Below are 16,246 nucleotides of genomic sequence, written 5' to 3' on the forward strand. Positions count from 1 at the left end.
GGAGGCTGCCCTGTCAGGGTCTGTGGCCCCTTAATGGAGCGTGTTGAACTAAGATTTATATTGAAGGGGCCCGACCCGCTTTCCTCGGTGAGAACCACGGCATTTATCCGAGACAGAAGGTCAAACTGAGGTGAGCAAGGGATGGGAGAGAGGTATTTTACCTCCCTTCTAGCTGTTTGGGACCTCCTTATAACGAGATGAATATGGGCAACAACTTTTAACAAGGACACCTTTCCAGTATACATTGTAACTTTGGTGCCTTAAACGCTATTTCATGCAGTACAACGATTCAGCACCAGAGTTTAAAAATATGGAATGGTGCACCTTGGGACATTGAGTTGAGGATTATCAGGTCACATGATCAGCAATTTAAAAAGCACTGGCTTCGTGATCATTTGCATTGTCTCACCTGTGATCAAGGCAGTTGGAGCCGAAACGCGTCAGGAAAAGGAGAGTTGTTGTTCACTCTGGAATAAAGTGTTTGGATGGATCCCAAACTGGTGCCTTAGCTACTTTTTGTTCTATGTCAAGATGGGATGCTTCGCCCTCATGCGGAGGCTGCCCTGTCAGGGTCTGTGGCCCCTTAATGGAGCGTGTTGAACTAAGATTTATATTGAAGGGGCCCGACCCGCTTTCCTCGTGAGAACCACGGCATTTATCCGAGACAGAAGGTCAAACTGAGGTGAGCAAGGGATGGGAGAGAGGTATTTTACCTCCCTTCTAGCTGTTTGGGACCTCCTTATAACGAGATGAATATGGGCAACAACTTTTAACAAGGACACCTTTCCAGTATACATTGTAACTTTGGTGCCTTAAACGCTATTTCATGCAGTACAACGATTCAGCATCAGAGTTTAAAAATATGGAATGGTGCACCTTGGGACATTGAGTTCGTGATTATCAGGTCACATGATCAGCAATTTAAAAAGCACTGGCTTCGTGATCATTTGCATTGTCTCACCTGTGATCAAGGCAGTTGGAGCCGAAACGCGTCAGGAAAAGGAGAGTTGTTGTTTACTCTGGAATAAAGTGTTTGGATGGATCCCAAACTGGTGCCTTAGCTACTTTTTGTTCTATATATATATATATATATATATATATATATATATATATATATATATATATATACACACACTCATACATATAGCCTCCCAACTTTTTAAAATTATTTAGAATTTCTTTCTTTATTAGGGAGAGCACAAATACCTACACCCCTACCCACACCTAAAACCTAAATATCTCTTTACCACCCCATGCCCCTATTCACCGATAAGACATAAAAATACCCTTATCACCCTATGTCCCTGTCCCCTGAAAATACCCTTACCACTCTATAAATGTACCTGCCCTCAAACCCTATAAAATACCTTTACCACCCTATACCTCTGCCCAACCACAAAACCTACAAATACAATTACCGGCCTAAACCATTATCCACCATAAACCCAAGAAATACCCTTACCCACTCCTAAACGTTAGAAATACTCTTACCAGCCTATACACCTATACTCCCCTAAACCTTAAAAGTACCCTTGCCATCCTATGCCTTTACCCACCCCAAGCCCTAAAAACGTCCTCATCATCCTATATCTGTAGTAATCACTAAATCCTAAAAATACCCTTTCCACCCAATAGTCTTATCCTCACCTAAACACTAAAAAAGACCCTTACCACACTACAACCTTAACCACCCCTAAACCTTATAAATTATCTTTCCACCCATTACCCTTACTCACCTCTAAATTCTAAAAATACCCTTACCACCCTGTACTTCTACCCATCCCCTAAACCCTAAAAATACCCTTACCTCCATATACTCCTACCCACCTCTAAATCTTAAATTACTGTTACCACCCTATACCTTTACTCACCCCTAAACCCCAAAAATACCTTTACCACTCTATACCACTACCAACCTCAAACCCTATATATTGCCAGTGGCAGCTGGTGGAAATGAAAAGTGGTGGGCGCCCTGCTTGCTTACTTTTAACATGGGAGTGCATTTCACTTTAGTACATCAGTTTGTATCAGTATACTGAGAGGCATTTAGAAATGCCTCTCAGTATACTGATATAAACTGATGTACTAAAGGGAAACACTCCTGAATGTTGAAAGCATACAAGGCAGTGCTTTTAAATATGTGAGATTTGGATGCAGATGAAACTGAAACCAGTTGCTGTCATGGATATCTTATTTTTGCAGAAAAAAGTAAATTTACACTTACAAAGCATCTAAGCAACTGCAAAACGGGTATGTATATTGAGCAAATGTGAAGAGAGCCCTGGGTCTGGCTGGTTTGCTAATGATGATCCCAGGCCTCCTAGCAGTTGCAGGGAGTGGGGGCTGAGGGCTTCGAAGCTTCACTGTTCAAGCAGTCAGCAGCATGAGTGAGAGGAACACGTGTTATCCATTCTAAAACTATATAATTACCATTTACAACAGGTCTGGTCCTCGAATCCTGGCCTCAACGAGCTACCAGACTCCTTCACCAACACAACTCCTCAGCACCACCCACTCCTACATTGTCACCATAGGCTAGCCCTGCCCCCAGTCATTCACTTGCATTGTGCATTGCTGAATCCGCCATAGGTCACAGGAATCATATGAGGGGCTGAGGAATGACACCCTGCACCCTTCTGCGTTGGTAAGGAGGCCCAAGAGAGACACCCCCCCTGGAGCGGGGTGAGAGGGGGTTGCAAAAAAAATATCATTTCACACTTTTACTGTGAGTCTCTGTGGATCAGTGAATCTCCTGTATCTTTTTTTAAAGCACAGCCTCCCATGCTATTAAAAAACACAACCTCTGAGGGTAGACCAGTGCCGGTGGAGGCATATTAATAAATAAGGGGAGGGAAGAAAGCGGCACCCGAACCTTTATTAGGCCCTAGGTACCCCATCCCCTGTGGCCAGTAGTTTAGAAAAGGGGAGGGTGTGTGTGTTTCCAAGCTGATGATCCCCATCTCCCAAACCCTGAAACGACTGAAGTGTACCGCTGATCCCACACCCTGCCCACACTCTCCCAGGCAGAAAACTGAACTTTGCTCCAACCCAGCATGACAGGTAAATAATGGTGCTCTCTTCCGGGAGGGAGTAAAGAAATAGCGCCGCCTCCCGCAAGTGCCCAGTATGGTGCAAACCAGGGAGCTGGTTGGGGTCACAGGGGCCCTGGGCTTCCCTTCATGCCTCCAAGGCAATTGAACTGGTGGGTGCCCCAGGTGGCGAACAGGGCACTCACCAAAGATAAAGTGGCTGGCTCCTTCCACAATGGTGGCTGGGGAGCTGGCAGGGACTGAGGGGAACCTGGAACTCTCCCTGTGGTGCCCAAAATAAAAAAGTAAGGTTTGAGAGCCCTGGGTGTGCACCCAAACACCCAAAAAGCATAAACATTGAATAACAAATGAGCAGCAGGAGCCGCTCATTAATTATTAACTGCTCTGCTAAGCAGCACCTCTTAATGCCCTGCGAGGGCTTTTTGTTTATATTTTTTTAAGCTTGGTTGTTACTATAGAAGTGGTTGTCCCCGAAGGCAAACCCATGTCAAGCACTCCAGGAAGGTAATTCGAGGTGTGGAGCTGGCTCCTTGCATGGGGTTGGACGCAGGTACTGGCCATGCGCGAAGAGTGTTAATGTTTCGTATGGTAATTAAATATTACTTTATGTTAAAAAAACACTAGAAATTCACTGAAAGAAACAAAAGTTGATGGAAAATAATAGTTATGTGAAAATGTCAGTTACAACATATCTTTTTAAATGAACAAAACCACTGAAATTTGCCAGCTATATTGATCTCAAGTACCTATAACTAGTGCTCTAAAGTACCTGCAACTTTTGCCCTCGCCGTGTACTGCTTATGACCTCACAAATTACATCATTCATGACCTGTTCTTTGACATCATTGATAACATTACTGATGACAACTGAACTGACATCGTTGATAACATAACTGTGCATAGCAGGGGTGCAAGTTGTGCATACTTTAGAACATGAATTATAGTTACTTGAGATAACTACAACTGGTGAATTTCAGTGGTCTTGTTCATTTAAAATGGTAAGTTTTATCTGACATATCTATAATGTTCCTATTCCCATAAATAAATATATACATAATTATATATTTTCACTGAAAAAAACAAAGGTTACAGGGATATTGTAGTTAGGAAATAGAACTAAACCTTAGAAATTCTCTTAAAAAAAACAAGGATTGCAGGGACATTATAGTTAGGTTCTGAATTTACTCTCACAAAACCACAGAAATTCAGCAATTAGAGTTACTTCAAGAAACTACAACTCACGGCCTAAGGTAACTATAACCCGCGCTCCCACTATGCACAGTTTTGTCTTCAATAATTTGACTTCTCATGTATAATTGATATTTTTATTGATGTTATAAAAGTTGCCATGAGGGCTGTAATATCTGGGGTAATTAGCAGTGCATGGCAAGGGCGCGAGTTCCCCAAAATCGCAATTGGAATATGTGACCCCTGCTCTGTGCAGTGAGCACCGAGGCCAAGCGTGGATGACCATGTATTCTTAACACCTTTTAGACCCACTGACAGGCACGGTGAGATAGTCACACTGCCTTTAGCCTCAACTCCAGAGCTCTCGATCGTGGCCTGATTTAAACACATGTAGAAGCATCGATTCAACTATGCGCTATACATGAGTAATAAACTACACAAAAAAAAAATACAGAACACAACATCCTGATGATAGCTAACACTCATAGGAAATGCAAAATATAATAAAATGTGACAGACAAAGATGAAGTAAATCGCTTAACATGTTTTACACTCATTTTCAGAAATCAATCAGCGTTTTTGCCATTAGAGTTAAGGACATGGACATAGGATCCTAAACGGACCTGTTTTAATGTCCGTTTTTAATGACAACCAGAACTGGGACCAGGAGGGACATGGCCTACTTAAAGACCTGGCTAGTGTTTTGACCCTGTGCACGAGGATGACAGTGTGCTCTCACTGTGAATGTTCATTGTGTTTTAAAGTGAGGCTGAAGCTAAAATAAGTGATAGCCAGGGAATGGATAGGTAAATAGTGGTTGAGACTATTGTGGCCTAAGTAAGAAATGTACTAATTTCATGCATATAATGCAGAGAAAGCCATGTACCTGAATGCACGAGGCTGCACATAAGCAAGAATCTTCAGAAGGCTGTGAGAACAGATGTGAATCAGCAAGCATGGTGATGCCTGCCATTTTAATGTGATCTGCATCATACATTTAAGCTACATTGAGTGTGAGCCGAATTATGAGGGTGCATGTTTCCTGTGACTATAGTAATGTCCTGGCATTCCCATAGGAGTTAACATTAATGAACTGATTGTAGTGTATGTTCTGGCTGTTTAGACTAGAATAGGTATATGGAATGGGTATATGGCATCAGAATGCTATATGCACTTAGGAGTTTTCCCAAGAGCTCCTGGCAGGCAACCAGCCTTAATGTTGACTCAATCAATCAATCAATCAATCAGTTTTTGTAAAGTGCGGCTACTCACCCATGAGGGTCTCAAGGCGCTTGGGGGAGGGGAGGGACCTCATCCAAAGAGCCACGTCTTGAGGTTCTTCCTGAAGATGTTGAGAGACGGGCTTTGTCTGAGGTGCACGGGGAGGTTTTTCCAGCTCTTTGCTGCAATGTAGGTGAAGGATCGTGCTCCAGTGGTGTTTTTGCTGATGCGAGGTTTGGTGATCAGGGCCATCTGGGCAGAGCAGAGGGATCTGGCAAGGGTGAGGAAGGAGACGCAGTGGTTCATGTAGGTTGGTATTGCGTTGTGTATGGCCTTGTATGTGTGGGTGAGTAGCTTGAAGGTGATTTGCTTCTTGACAGGTAGCCAATGGAGGGTCCTCAGGTGCTGAGAGATGTGTTCTTGGCGAGGGAGGTCCAGAATGATTCTGGCAGCAGCATTCTGGATGAGTTGTAGTTTTCTGAGGTTTCTAGTTGAGGTGCTGGTGTAGAGGGTGTTGCCATCGTCGAGCTTGCTAGTGACTAAGGTGTGGGTGACTGTGCTGTGACAGTCCGCTGGGATCCATCTAAAGATCCTCTGAAGTTGCGGAGTGTGTGCCAGCTGGAGGAGGCGACTGAGTTAACCTGGCGGGTCATGGATGCCTCTGCCATCAGTCATATTATATCCTCTGGCTGTCAGCCCAAGAGCAGCAGAAAAGCCACACATGTGACTGTGATTTATACCATCAGCCATAGTATATACTCGCTGGTCAATCTTGGTGAGGCAGAAGAAAAAGTTTCCTCTACCTTTATGCTTTGGTGTCTATGTGGACTAGGAATTTGTATATTTGATACCCCTGCAATGTGTAGTATAGATCAACCCACTTATGCAATTTTCACACACTAGTTTTAGCAATTATCCTATCATAAATCACTCTGCATGCCATGGGTGGTGTCCCTACCAATGAGGGAAGAACCAAAATAAATTTTCTTTGAGGCTGGTCTGGTAGGTCTGGAAGCTAATGCAGTGCTTCTAAATTCAGTAAAATATAGTTACATATATGAATGTGTGGTACATCACAGTTTTGGGCTTGAATAAATGATACTCCCTGATAAAGCCTGTTTGCATATCCAAGACATGACAAAGCCTGGAGTTTCTTGCAGAATCCTAAATGAAGGAAAATACACCTACAAACATACATGGTGTAGAAGGTGCTTTTTATTTCTTGGCTTACTTGGACAGCCAGAAATAGGCTGGAGACTGTGATCAATCCTAAATTTTCACTTCAACTGATGTTGATGGTGCTTCAAGTTTCTGGGAAATAAGGAGAAACTGTAGTAATGTCGATCTCTGTATGTCAAGATACCCACTACTGATGAGCTGAGTTTAAGGTGGTTGGTCAACATCCATTGGTCAACGGCTCAGAAAAATTGTTCTAGTCTTGATCTGTCCAGATCTACTGGGGTATCTAGTTTTAGGGTGATCTGAGTGCTATCAGAATAGGAGCAGCATGGTAAGTTGAAGGACTAGATCACATCTGGCAGTGGGATGGAACAGGCACGGAAGAAAAGAGGGCCAATGTTGCTCCCTGCAATACACTTGTCCTGATTCTAAAGGATGGCAATGTCAGAGGGGGAAGTGAGTTGGGGATGCTTGATTGAACTCTTGGATAGATAGGAGGATATCTAGTCCAAAGCAATTATTTTTGAGTTTTGCATAGTTTGTTGACGTTACTTATCTTTGATGTGGCCAACAGAACCAATACAAGAGGTGCAAAACTGAGTGAATGGTGATCCTAGTACCAGGTTTACAAGGAAAAGGCTTGTTGAGATTGGTCTGTAGCAGGTCAGGTTTGTGGAGTCGAGGTTGTTCTATTGGTGTTTATTGATGTTTCTCACCATTCACCTTGCAGCACTGATTGAAAGTGGAATGTTTATTAAGGCATGAAATAGGCAGGGATCGGAAGGGAAACTCTCCGACTTACTAGCTTGACTAGCTCATGGCATTCCGAGAATGTCAACTGCTTGAAGGAACTAAGTGCCAGGTGCCTGTAGATTGGTGGAGAGCTCTTTGACATGGCTTTCGAATGGCCATGTGTTTGGTATCCTGTTGGCTAGGCATCGGTTTAGCATTTTTGCTTGGACAACAAAGTAATCTGCAAAGGAGTTATAGAAATATGCAGAGCATGCACTGACGTGAAACTTATGTTAAAGTGTAACTTTTTGCTCTGATTATTTCAAAATATTTTCGGGAAGAACCTCCCCAAAGCACCCTAGCAGAAGTCAACGTCACTCACTTCCCTTGCACTCCAAGTGTATTTTGGAAGTAACATTTGCACTCTAAAATTTGATGGATGGTCACTTGTCTCTATGTCTTTTGCAAATTTAGTTGATGAAAATGCTAACGTCCCCATGATTTGTGCACTATGAAAAGAGAGCAAATTTTCCATGCAAAAAGACAGTAACATTTGCTTCTAATGTTTAAGAGAATTAGAAATAACACAGTATTCTCAAGTTGTAATTCATATATTTTAATATATTTATTGCCATTTTATAACTAAATTGATTTGTTGAAAAGGGTACATATTTTCCATCAAATTCAACAGCATACTAAGTAATCATATAATTTCAAACGTTAGAACATGGCAGTCCAGAACGGTAATGCTCACTCACTAGAAAACAGTGATCCAATATCTTGAGCATGCCCTTATGAGTAAGTAAATAAGTCAATATACATAATGTCCCCCACCTGCGCTCCCTCCCGGATGTCCACATTCTCATCTCCTAGTTTGTTTCATAGTTACCAGTGCTTCTATTATTATTTGACAAATGTGTTCCAAACCCACCTGAGTTCTAGACAGATATTCCAAGGTAACATATACATTCATTGAAATGTGGTGACTATCCAGGCAGTACATCTTACTAGCAAACCCTTCCACTATTCTTCATGAAGACTTTATCTTCAGACCCCCTTTGGCAAATTGTAGCAGTAATGCATTCCTTGCTCCTGCAATGTCTGTGTTAATCATTCTCTGGCCCAAGGATCTAACGGCAGCAAATTCAGCCTGCTGCTAGTTTCTTGGTTCTTTTATCCTGCCAGCTGCTTTAGACACCGTGGGCTATTTCCAACCCTTGAACAATTGGAGTTTATCTGCCAGAAGTAATATATCCATGAATTTACATTCTATTTTAGCTTTTTTGGGTCTAAGCGTATTTCTCACTGTACATACTGCAGGGTTATACAACTTAGTTAACATTGCCACAATTACTTTCTAATAACCCATTTTACTGCACATCCACACCATATGAAGGAACTTTGCACCAGGTGTGTAGAGGAGAATGCAGTTACTTTGACTTTCAGCATCATTTGGTGACATCTCTAGAAAATCAGCTATGTCAGCTACAAGTATTTAAATTCAAACTACTTAAACCTAGCATTCCTAGATACTTTAATCTGAAATGTCTTAATCCTGTCCCACTCCTAGTCTGTGAATTATTATATATGCAGATGTTCCTGACATTTAAGTTTGGAATGCCTAGTATCCTCTGTGCCTTTCATTCCAAGGGGTCTCTCCATCCGGTTCACTGAACTGCACCATGATACCAGCGAGAGCAACAATTCTGCTGTACAGTCTGTGGAGGGCTCTTTAGACTCGTATTCACATCTGTCATACTGCATTAATTCATTTAATGAATGAGAAGTGAGATACTTCCACCCCGGCCCCCAAGGCCCTAAAATATTTTCACTTTCTTCAAAGCAAACATATCAGCCAGTATGCTAATCCCTACTGCCTCCAAGATGGTCCCTACCATTACCAGCAATAGGTTCTTCTGTTTTCCGACATCTGACTCACAATTACTAATGGCCTCTTGAATATATTTGTCTAATTCCTTCCCTCCACTGTTTCCCTGCTAAACATACACAGTCCTTCATTCTCTTCCTTATTCCTCACTTGGGTACATGATTCATTTCCATTTCCCCTCCCCATCAACCTAAGGACCTCTTTCCCATGTTGAATTCCTGCTTCTCCAGCTCCTTCTCTTAGTCTCTACTTCTTGGTTTTCTTCTGCCTTCCTTCACTTTCCTGTACTCTTGGTCTCTACCCTCCCATTTCCTTATCCATCTGTTGTGTTTTCACTCACTCATACTGTGTATTATTTAATATAAGATGTCAGGGGATCATTATGACCCTGGCGGTCGGTGGAAATGTGGCGATAGTACCACGAACAGGCTGACGGTACATACTGCCACATTATGACATTGGCGGGTTGGCTGAAGCCAACCTGCCAATGTTCCACACCGACCGCCATGGTGGTAGCAGCCGCTGGGCGGGAGATAACAATCTCCAACCCGGCGGCTGCTACTGTGCCCCCGGCAGCATTATGATCCTGCCTACCACCATGGTTTTCGTGGCATTCGTAACGCCACAAAAACCATGGCTGTAGGCCCTACCAGTGACAGGGAATTACTTCCCTGTCACTGGTAGGGGGCCCCCCAACACTCCCCATACTACCCCCACACCTCTTCCATCCACTCTCCCCGCCTTCCAATCCTCCCTCCATACACACACACTCACAGGCACACACCATGCATTCACACATTCATTCACACAGGCATACACACATACATCCATTCGTTCATGCACACATCCGTACACACATCCAAACTTACACGCAGACACGCACTCACATTTGCCTTCATACACGCATTCTCAAACATGCAAACACACGCAAGCAACACTACACACTCATGCGCGTGCATGCACACCCACATTCATGCACACACCACTCCACACACACACACCCAACACCACCCACCTCCCTCCCCTGTCGGAAACCCGACTTACCTGAATCCAGGTGGGTCTTCTGGCAGGGGATGGGACAGGGTGCTGACACCGCCAGCAGTGCCCGCCAGCAGAACACCGCCAGGACATATTATTTTTCATAATACGGCTGGCGGCGTTCTACTGGCATGGTGGGATCACCAACCGCCAGCATGGCCACAGGCGGATTTCCACCCTTCTTGTGGTGGAAATCTGGCTGTGGTCATATTATGGCAGACGGATGGTTGGTGGCATTTACCGCCAAAGTTAAAATGTGGGCCGTAGGTTCAATGATCTTGTTATATTGCAAAGTGTAGTTATAGCTCATGGTGAGTGAGTGCTGGAAATCTGCTAAAAAATATAAATACCAGAGCATGATTCAAGAGCATATGCCAATCTTGTTTTCACCTTCTTCCTATATCCAGCCCAGCAGTTTCTTGTAAACCTAACAAATTAAGGCAGGTTATTTTTTTATTGGGCGTTTCTCAAAGAGTGAAGGCTATCAAGGTCGATGCAAGAGCTTTCAAAATCGAAACAATTTCAGGTGTTTTTTCATCCATTTGGCTACCCATTGCTGCCAAAAAAGCAGCTCTAGACCGGGCACACTTTGCCAGCCTCTGCCATCAGGAGTATAACTTTTTTCCAGGGCTACCCTCCTCCAAGCTTTGCCATAAACTACTTTGGAGATAAAAGTGTTTAGTTCATTAATTAATTTATGGGGTTGCACCACTGGATGTATGTTAAGAACTATAGAAATCTCTGGACCATCATTATTTTTGTCAGTGCATCACTGCCCATCGCCAATACTGGGAGCTGACTCCAGAAAGCCAACACCACTTACTCTTCACTGTTGTTACCCCGTAGCATCCGTCACTGATCTCTCCGTCAAGCGAAATAAATGGGATTGGACTCTTTATTCTGATACGCAAGACTTAGCCAAATTGAGCAAATTATTGGAGGACAGTTTCCAATTCCCTGGTGGGTTCTGAAAGATATGCCAGTAGATCATCTGCAATGGTGATAGTTTCATTGTCCATATCTATTACACCCCACATCTCTCATAACCAGTTGTATGTGATTTCACAGAAAAACGATTTAATGGAAAACCATTACTGAGAATCTATTTTATCTAAACGGTTTAGTGGGCACTTTCAGGGTGAATGGCGTTTGCCATTTCATAGAAACCAATTAATGGAATGAATTTCTTTTTTTTTTTTAAATGGGCTTCTGCGTACTTATTTTTCATGTGTCAATTAAACGGTTGCAGATCTTACTTTCCTTAACAATTGTGTTAAAGTATTTATTTCGATCCTTTACTCCAGGGAACATTATTTTGGGTTTATATATCTTTTTAACATTGTTAAACAATTACTTTGAATGATTTCAATTCGCTGAACCCTCACCGCCTGTAACCACCATCCATCTCTGCCCCCAATAATTCCTCCCTATGCAGCTACTGTACCCATCCCTGTCCCATAAACTCCACCGATCCCAGACCTCTAAACCCCCTTTCTAAACATAAACTCCACCCACCACTTAACCCTAAAAACCCTCACCACACCTAAACTCCACCCATCACTGACTCCTAAGCTGCACCCAAACCCTTAAACCTCATTCTACTACGAAGCTCTACCCAACTCTTAACCTAAACCCCTCTCATTACTCATAAATTCTATCCTTTCCAAAAGCCCAAAAAAAACCTTGCTATGCCTAAACTCATGCATCCCTTATATCTTAAAATCTCACACTACCCCTAAACTCCACTCAAGTCTGAACCGTAAAAATCCCTCACCATCCTTGAAAATCACCCATTCATGATCCCCAAAACCTCTCACCGCTCCTAAACTTCCCCATTCCTGAACTGAAAAATGCTTTCTACGTATTTACTCTACCGATCCCTGACTCCTTAAAACCCCACACCACGTTGAACTCTCCCCACTGGCGAACACTAAAAACCCTTCAGCCTTCACCACTCCACAACATTACCCATCAGTAAAACCTAAAAATCTCCAACGTCTCTACAAGCCACCTTTCCCTAAACCCTAAAAACCCCTAACCATCCCTAAACTCCACTTACCTGTGAACCCTAAAAAGCCCTCACCAATCTAAACTGCACCCATGAATGATCCCTAAAAAATCCTCATCACCCCTAAACTACACCCATCCCTAAACCCTAGAAACTCCTCACAGCGCCTAAACATCACCCATCCCTTAACCCTAAAACCCCCACTACCCCAATCTTCTGATTTTGGCTGATTGTTTATGTTTCCTTAAAATTATCTTTCCTTTAAAATGTTTCCTGGAATTTTCGATGTATCTGCATTTCCTTAAAATTTGTTTTCCGTGATTTGGTTTCCTCTTAAGTGAATTCTCAGTTCCATTTTTCCATTGATTCACATACACCACTCCTAACCTTTCCACCAGTTCTTTCACTGAACAACTAAAACCACAGCCACAAGACAGGCCGGTGCCTAGAGACCATAGTGAAATTGCAGCAATGTAAGTGGTTAAGTTATGGATTCCAATTAGTACAACGTAATTTGCAATATACAAAAATAGTATTTTAGGTCACCCCAAAATACTTTAATGTACACACTGAATCACAATGTATGAAACAACTACTGGCATTTATCAAGCTAAATATGTGCGATCTTACAATGTAGCGCATGCCAGCAACTCATATTTCCATCATTCAGCATGCACTGAGGATTTTGCTTTTTAGCCTCCATTCTATTTCTGAAGGATTAGCTGTTTTATGTCACAGAACATCTGTCAATTAAAACAGCACAGTAAACGCAGCAGGAGAATGGTTCATTCAGCAACACTGCTCAAACGTTTAGACTGCTTCTTCTACTTTTTGATCTAAATGCTTCATACATCATTCATGTAACCTTTCTGAAAGCCTCCCAAAGAGCCCTGCACATGCACAGTATGAGCTTACCAGAGTTTACATGCACACAGCACTGTGGTTGATAGCAACAGCCTGCCTGCTGCTTTCATCTTCTAGGCCACTGGGTGTCTGGTCACCCCAATTTATTTATGTTATTTGATTTTTGTAACTTGATAACTGCTGAGTTCCTATACATGAGCGTTATGTTGTTTAGGCACGAGGAACTTATTGCAAAGTTATTTATTTATTTAAGATTTCTGATCCAATTTGCATGTATCTAATATTGGAAATGGAAAAAATTACTCTGTGAACAGGCAAATTGAAGGGAAAGGGGTGCAGTAAAGAGTAGCAGAGGCAGTGGTAGGCAGCTTATTGTCTAACAATGCATATGCTTTATTGTTACATTTGTGTTATTGTTCATAAATGCTGCCCTCATAGAAAATGACAAAGAGGATTCCATTGCTGTGATATTACCTCAGTACATACTGGACTGTGTTGTCCTACAGTGTGACATTACAGCAATGGCTCTGGAAGGTGATTTTAGTTATAATTGTTTTGCACTTTTATAAACATAACACACAAATGCATGGAGTGTGTGTATTTCTTGATTAAATTAACCATAGCTAATGCAGGCTCCATTTTAAAAATTTACTGAATTCTGATGTTAAGCCAGAGTCGGAACTAAAGAGTCACTGGTGAACATTTCATAAACCTGAATTTGCACCAAAGTATGTATGGAGAAAAGCACTCCATCACTCTGAGTCTCAACCTTTACTTACATAGAAGAGCAACACCAACTGGAAAAACGTGTTCCTCGGCCCCAAAAAATGTGTTAACAGACTTCTGTCATAAAGAACAAGTCACTTGACTTTGGTAAAGCCATATCTGCTGGAGACAATATCTAGTTGCAGATTCCTTACCTTGAATTCTCCTCAGGTGTCAGACTGAATCTGTGTTCATTGTCGGTGGCATCCTGGTGCGCCGACATCAGTTTCTTTACATGACTTTCCTCGCCAGAAGCACAGAGCAATAAAGAAACTATCTACTGCTGCATCAAAAATAAGGACCTGAAAGAGGAGTCCTTGCCCTTAGAAATCATTTAACACAGCAGGGAGGATAGGTGGGTTGGTAATGAATCTGCAACTAGATATTGTCTCTATCAGAAATGCATTACTGAAGGTAATGATTTCATTTGATAGAGACTTAAAGCTGCACAATGCTTACCTTTGAATAGATACCCAAGTGATACCATCCTCAGAGGTAGGTCTGTGAACCATGTTCATATCAGAATGTTCTGCAGGAGCGCCCAATTAGCACTGATAGTGCCAAAGGGGAGCACGGTAAACGGAAAGTGATTGTGGCTTATTGTGAATCACAAGTAACGTCTGTAGGCAGACAGGACAGGGATATGAAAATATGCATCCAGCAAGTGTAATGCTACCATCCAGTCCCTGGATCCAGGGCAGATAGAACTTGAGCCAAGGTAAGCATCTTTAACTTCTCCTTCTGGAGGAAGAGAATGAGGGACTAGGTCTAGGATAGGGAAGAGGCCCTTGTCCACTTGGGGACCAGAAAGTAGTGGGAAGAGCAACCACAACCTACTTCTGTTACGGGAACCCTCTTCTTCCCTTGGCCAAGAGAGCCATAACTTCCTCGCAGAGATGGACAAGTGATCCTCCGTCATCCGACTGTAGCATAGTGGTCTGGATGGAGGGGTAGTCTTGAAGGGTGAAGGGAAGGGAGTAGCCCTTTCTGACTATCTGTAAAACCCATCTGTCTGACATGCTGGATTGCCAGCGGAGCAGGTGATGGTGAATCCTGCTGCCAACTGTCCCATGGTGGGGCTGAGTCAGACTAGGAAGGTTTAGAAGTTGCTGCAGAGGTGGAGGGGGCTGTGGTCTAGAGCGCTGGCCGCTTGATCCACGAGGTGTGTTGATCCCACGTAGAGGCTGGGCAGCATGAGTGGCATAGTGGCTAGCCGTGAATGGACACAGGTGGAAGCCACTTTTGTAGCCACAAAAGGTGTGAAAGGCAGACTGGGGATACGAGGGCTGCTGCGAGGCCTATGGACCTGGCCATTGCCCGAGAATCCTTGAAGCGCTCAACTGCTGAGTCTGCCGAGTCTTTGAAGACATGAGTGCCATCAAATGGCATGTCCATCAAGGAAGCTTGGACATTCCCTGAAAAGCCAGACATCCTCAGCCAGGTGTGGCGCTTCAGGGCCACTGTCAATGAAACCGCTCTGCCCAGCAAGTCAATTGTGTCCAGTCCACAATGGATTGTGAACTTTAATGAGCATCTGGAGAAGTATCCAATCCGCTGGCCTCATCCAAGTTTTCATGCCAGTCCACAGCTTCATGGGGCTAGTATTCTAAAAGGTCCAGCGACCCCTCCCACTCATCCCGAGGCCTAACCCATAGCGAAAGGGCTCAGGATCCGATGTAGGAGGCAAGGTTCCTGCTGGCCTTGAAGTCGCACGACACCCATCTGGCTCCGTGTTGAAGTCGGGGATCATAACGGGGATGGAGTTGCCCGTGGGCGCGGAGGGCACCGGGAGCATCAGCGTCAGTTGTGATTGTCCAACCGATGCCGGTCTGGATCCAGGACTGGATCCTTCGGTGCCCTACAACGCTGAGGCTGAAGCCACTGGTCAGAACCCAAAGGGGCCCTCCCAACTCTGCAGGACACAAAGGCATTCCATCACTGTTGGACTGCCAAAAAATTAGGCGCATGGCCTTTGAGTTGGGCAGGAGTTTCTCCGGCCCCCAGAAACTCTGGAGGTTCAGGGTCGACACAGGCACAGGTTCAGTGAAACCAGGCCTAGAGAGTCGACGCTCCCTTATCTCGCTGGCTGATGGACGAGAAGAACAACCCTTTGACTTCTTGGACTTCTTATGCCTCGACTAGCCCGATCACCCCAGAGAGTCGGAGTGGGATGACGATGATGGAGGACTCCGTGATCGATCCTGGGATCTTACTCTCAAGTAAGATCTCAACTTGCGCAGAGTTGAGCATCAGGCTGCCATCAGCATCAGGGACCGCTCCCTCAAAGCCTTCAGATGTATGGCCCGACATTCG

The 16,246-nt window shown here is 43.7% G+C and overlaps 1 protein-coding gene across 1 annotated transcript in view; it reads right to left on the reverse strand.

Annotated features, from left to right (window-relative positions):
- CARMIL1 (capping protein regulator and myosin 1 linker 1) overlaps positions 1–16,246 on the reverse strand; it is a 993,695-nt gene that overhangs the window by 578,907 nt on the left and 398,542 nt on the right. The window lies entirely within an intron of this gene.

The sequence above is a fragment of the Pleurodeles waltl genome, chromosome 2_1, assembly GCF_031143425.1.
Source record: "Pleurodeles waltl isolate 20211129_DDA chromosome 2_1, aPleWal1.hap1.20221129, whole genome shotgun sequence".
NCBI classification, from domain to species: Eukaryota; Metazoa; Chordata; class Amphibia; order Caudata; family Salamandridae; genus Pleurodeles; species Pleurodeles waltl.